A 5,510-nucleotide genomic window follows, 5' to 3' on the forward strand; every position below is an offset into this window, starting at 1 on the left:
CATATCCTGCAGACCCCACAAAGTTCTGTATTTTTCTGACACAACATCCCACCAAACCCAACACAGACCTGGGGACGTTTCCAGGGGAGATGAGAAATCGACTTGACATCAGACAAAGAAGATCAGCCGTGAAGACAAGTCTTAAAAGTTAGCCATCCCCGATGGGACATGAACCCACAATTCCAGGCTGCGGAGGCCAGTGTCTTATCCATTAGACCACTGGGACCACATCTACAAAACTGAAATGGCAGCCTGTAAATACTGCACCCTGAACCTCTCGTATTGTGTTCTTCTCTGAGTTTTATACTCTCACTGATTGGTTGTTCCCCTTCCATCTCACGCTAAATCATTGGCTGCTTGATAAAATTGATCTTACCCCCCATTTCTCCCCAAACGGACCGACATGAAATCCACCAAACTCCAACTTTGCACAACTCAAGTCTGAGGAAAATGGAGCAGACAGGAAAATAGCAAAGGGCTCAATGTTATTTTGTGCAGCACTTTCAAGATATTTGCATTTAGTGGGGAAGGAGGAAGTGGAGATGCAATGCAAAAAGCTGCATTGACGACAATTCAACAGAATCTTAGCGGTCATTCAGCCCATTGTGGCTGTGCTGTCTCTTTCAGACAATTCACCCCAAGATCTCCCAAATCCTGAAATTACCTTGTGCAAGTTTCTACTAAAGAGCATTTTCCATAATCTCGAAGCAGGCAAGTGAGATTTAATGGAGTAGTTGAAAAATCCAGTCAATTTGGATTGAGATGAAGTTGATATGGGACGAAAATCAGCCACCACAAAGACCAGGCTTAAAAGGTCAACACCCCAAAAGGGATTTGAACGTCCAATCCACTCCATCAGAAGCTACGGTCTTACCCATTAAGCCACAAAAACTCAGTGACAATACCCTACTGCGAATAGTTGATCTTAAATGAGTGCTACAGCCGAGCATGTTCCAAGATCTGTGACAACACACTGAGGGATGCACTAAAGTTTCGGGCAGCTGCTGCCAAGGTGTAACAGAGAAACAACACAGTCTCAGGTCGTTCTGACAAATTATCACATCGTTCTTTCATTTCTCAGACCCTCTTGGTGCCTGACAATGAACAGAGATCGGTTCCTGCCCAAGAACAAAATGCCTTTATTTTTCGTGACACAGAACTTGGAGAAATGTCAAAATTCCAGTGTTTTGTTGGTTCTTTTCTCTCTGCATAGACTGTACACAACTGATTTGGAACCTTTGTCTGCATTTTTATTTGATTTTTTATGAATAAAGTATATTTTTTAAATAAACAAAAATCTGGAGAGAGAGAAGATCTGCCCGAACTTGCGAGACCCCCCTTTGTGGAAGAGAGCCAGCCCTATATCGGGACAGGAAGGAGATTCCAATGGCCCAGCATGGATTGTTCCAGTTAATACCCTCGCCTCCTTGACCACAAAGTGAAGTGGGAGTTGGCACGGGGCAGGGTGACACTAGGCACCCGGACACACAAGATGGCCACTGTGCCATACGTTGGCCACTTGGCACACAAGATGGCCGCCGGACCACAATATGGAGAGAGACAGCAGAGCAAATACAGACACTGCCTGGGGCCACCAGAATGCCAGCAAAATGCTCTCAAAAATGAGTTGATTAGTTTAAGGCGGATGGGAGAGACAATACACATGAAGAACATACACTGCCCGCCAAAGGGTCTGGGTCAGACAACACCTTTGATAGACATGTTAGATACTGACTCAATACAGAGTGATAATAGCCAGGGCTGCAGTAATTGGCCTTCTCAGGAAGAGCGATTAGCGCACATTACTACAGCAACGGACTTCCGCGCAGACGCTGAAACTGACAACAACTGCACTGAAATTAACAAAGGCCACACTGGAACTGACAATAACTGTACCGAAACAATCAAGGATTCTGCAATGTTTACAATAAACAAGCCATGTTACAGAGACAATAACCTCATCACTGACCGATTATATCACAAAATGTATAACAGTATCTTGACCATGTGCTCCGGGTTGAGAGAAGAATCACAGCTGACCACTGTGCTGTTGGTGCTGCTCTCTCCCCGGAGCTCCGGGATTTCCTTGGACAATAAACTCTGTTGGTGAACCCCGACTCTGACTCAGAGCCTGGTGATTTTCAGCAGTTGCCTTCCCACAAATGTTTGTCCAATCTGTGGATGTGGCACTCCAAGTTCTCCAACGATGGCCTAACTACCTCACATCTCCATCATAGCCTCCTTGCAATTGTATTCAATACCTTGACTAAGAAAGGTAAGGACCCAAATGCATAGCCACAGCCCCATCAGTTCCAACCTTGAACACCCAGATTTCAATCATTTCCATTGACATATTGGACATCATCATAAATACCAAACATGCAGGTAATCTGCGGTTCAGCTGGTAATGTTGACAGAATATGGCTTACTCTGACACCAACACAACCAAAACAGAAGTTGCTTTGTCCATAGATTGGTAGGCCTATATGTTGGAGCCCCATTGATCTCATGGATAAAGCACTAACTTCCTAAACCAGAGATTGTGCGCTCAAATCTTATTTGGGGTTTTGATTTGTTGAAATCTTCACTGTGCAGCTGATCTTAATCTTGTATGGTCACGTGACCATGGCAACAAAATCAGGCATTCTCAATTGATTCTCAGCTGGAGAAATTTGACCTGATAGAAAATTGGCCAAACTAAATTAAACAGCAGCTATCGGCTCGAGAGAACAGTGCAACTAAGATCAAAGAGCGACAAAGATTCAAGAAGAACCAGTTCCAACCAGACTGAGGGTTATATATTGCGAAGTGCCAGCCTGAGCCAATCCACTTTATAGCTCCTGGCATGACAACAGTGAAGGGTATTGGTGTGACCCCATTGGATGATGTGAACCCAGCTCATGACCGTATTGGCCAAAGCCACAGAAGATTCTGGAAGATCAGATACAGGAGAGGAGGAAAACACACCTGACCGCCAAACGCTGAGCAAAGCCTTGACTGGGTCCTGCAGTGGAGATCTGACCATCTGCTCCAAACCTGTTCATAAAAGCCCTCGCGTGAGAAGGGCAGGCCATTCAGACCATCACATCCACACTGACCCTCTGAAGAGCATCCCATCCAGGCCCAACCCCTATCCTCTCACCCTGCATTCCCCAAAGCCAATCCACCGAACCTGCACATCCTTGGGCTGTGGGAGGAAAACAAAGCACCCGGAGTACCCCATGGAGAGAATGTGCAAACTCGACACAAACAGACAGCCAAGGGAGGAATCAAAGCCAGGTCCCTGACATTGTGAGGCAGCAGTGCTACCCACTGAGCCACCATGCCATCCACAGGAGTATCTCAGCAGGTTTTCAGCCAGTGTGACTGTGCTGTCTCTTTCAGACAATTCACCTCAATCCTGAGGATCATGTGCAAGAAGATGTTGGGCATCACTTCCCATCAACTGAATGCAGACATGGAGATGTTCCCCAAAGTAGATTAGAAATCCAGTTAACAAAGGACCAGCAACTGACACCCCAAATGGGACTCGAACCCACAATCCCTGGCTTAGAAGGCCAGTGCCATATCCATTAGGCCACTGGGGCCACACAGCAGGCCAGAAATCACAGCCTTTATGTACTGCACCCGAACTCTCATACTGTGTGTTTCTGAGTGTTATACTCTCACTGATTGTTTTTGACCCCTACCATCTCATGATAAATTGTTGGCTGCTTGATTAATCAATCTCACGTCCCATTTGTCCCCAAACGGACAGTTGAGAAATTAACCAAACTCCAATGTTGCACAACTCAAGTCTAAGGAATATGGAGCAGACGAGAAAATAGCAAAGGGCTCAATGTTATTTTGTGCAGCACCTTGAAGATATTTGCAGTTAGTGGGGAAGGAGTAAGTGGAGATGTTGCAAACAGCTGCATTGAGGACAAATCAACAGAATCATTGCAGGCATTCAGCCCATTGTGGCTGTGCTGTCTCTTTCAGACAATTCACCCCAAGATCTCCCAATTCCTGGAATTATCTTGTATAAGTTTCGAATAATCATCGTTAAAAATCAGACAACACCAGGTTGTAGTCCAACAGGTTTATCTCAAAGTACTAGCTTTCGGAGCGCTGCTGCTTCGTCAGGTGGTTGTGGAGTATAAGATTGTAAGACACAGAATTTATGGCAAAAGTTTACAGTGTGATGTCACTGAAATTATATATTGAAAAAAATCTGGATTGTGTGTGAAGTCTCTCATCTTTTAGAATGACCAGGTTGGTTTCAGTTCTTTCATGTGTAAATCACAAAATGTTTTTCATTGCCAAGTGAAATGGCAAGCTGTCCAATAAAAGCTAAATGCTGTGAATGCTGGAAATCTGAAACAGAGAAAATGCTGGAGAAATCATGACTCAAAAACATGATTGAGTTTTCTGAAAAAGTCACAAAGAGGATTGTTGAGGGCAGCGCGGTGGATGTGAACTATATAGACTTCAGTAAGGAGTTCGACAAGGTTCCCCATGGGAGACTGATCAGCAAGGTGAGATCTCATGGAATACAGGGAGAACTAGCTATTTGGATACAGAACTGGCTCAAAGGTAGGAGACAGAGGATGGTGGTGGAGGGTTGTTTTTCAGACTGGAGCCCTGCGACCAATGGAGTGCCAAAAGAATCGGTGCTGGGTCCGCTACTTTCTGTCATTTATATGGAGGTTAGTATCATTATGAGGCATCATTAGTAAGTTTGCAGATGACACCAAAATTGGAGGTGTAGTGGATAGCAAAGAAGGTTACCTCAGATTACAACGGGATCTTGATTAGAAGGGCCGATGAGCTGAGGAGTGATGGGTGGAGTTTAATTTAGATCAATGTGAGGTGCTGCATTTTGGGAAAGCAAATCTTAGCTGGGCTTATACACTTAATGGGAATGTCCCAGGGAGTGTTGCTGAACAAAGAGAGATTAGAGTGCAGGTTCATAGCTCCTTGAAAGTAGAGTCGCAGATCGATAGGATCGTGAAGAAGGCGTTTGGTATGCTTTCCTTGATTCTAAATCAGTTGTGTACAGTCTATGCAGAGAGATAAGAACCAACAAAACATTGGAATGTTGACATTTCTCAAAGCTTCTGTATCATTGTGAACAAAAAGGCATTTTGTACTTGGGCAGGAACCGATCTCTGTTCATTGTCAGGCACCGAGAGGGTATGAGAATTGAAAGATTGATGTGATAGTTTGTCAGAAAGACCTGAGACTGTGTTGTTTCCCTGTTCCACCTTGGCAGCAGCTGACCGAAATTTTAGTGTATCCCTCAACATGTCATCTGAGATGTTGGAACATGCTGGGCTGTAACACTCATTTGATGCCAAGACTTTACACTTGCAAATGACTATGTGTGCCCTCGTAGCATATTGGGTAAACCACTGTCCTCCTAAGTGTGGGATTGTGGGTTTAATTCCCCTCTGGGCTGCTTACATTTTAAGCTTGGTCTTTGTAGCTGACTTTTGTTCCATGCCAACTTCATCACGATCCAAATTGAC

The 5,510-nt window shown here is 44.7% G+C and overlaps 1 non-coding gene across 1 annotated transcript; it reads right to left on the minus strand.

The window, feature by feature from the left end:
• Window positions 1-3,514: 3,514 nt before the first annotated feature.
• On the minus strand, window positions 3,515-3,587 carry trnar-ucu (transfer RNA arginine (anticodon UCU)). Its single transcript has one exon. It is a non-coding gene; the product is annotated as a tRNA-Arg (tRNA).
• Between the last annotated feature and the right edge of the window lie 1,923 nt (window positions 3,588-5,510).

This window comes from Chiloscyllium punctatum, chromosome 18 (assembly GCF_047496795.1).
Source record: "Chiloscyllium punctatum isolate Juve2018m chromosome 18, sChiPun1.3, whole genome shotgun sequence".
Taxonomy (NCBI): Eukaryota; Metazoa; Chordata; class Chondrichthyes; order Orectolobiformes; family Hemiscylliidae; genus Chiloscyllium; species Chiloscyllium punctatum.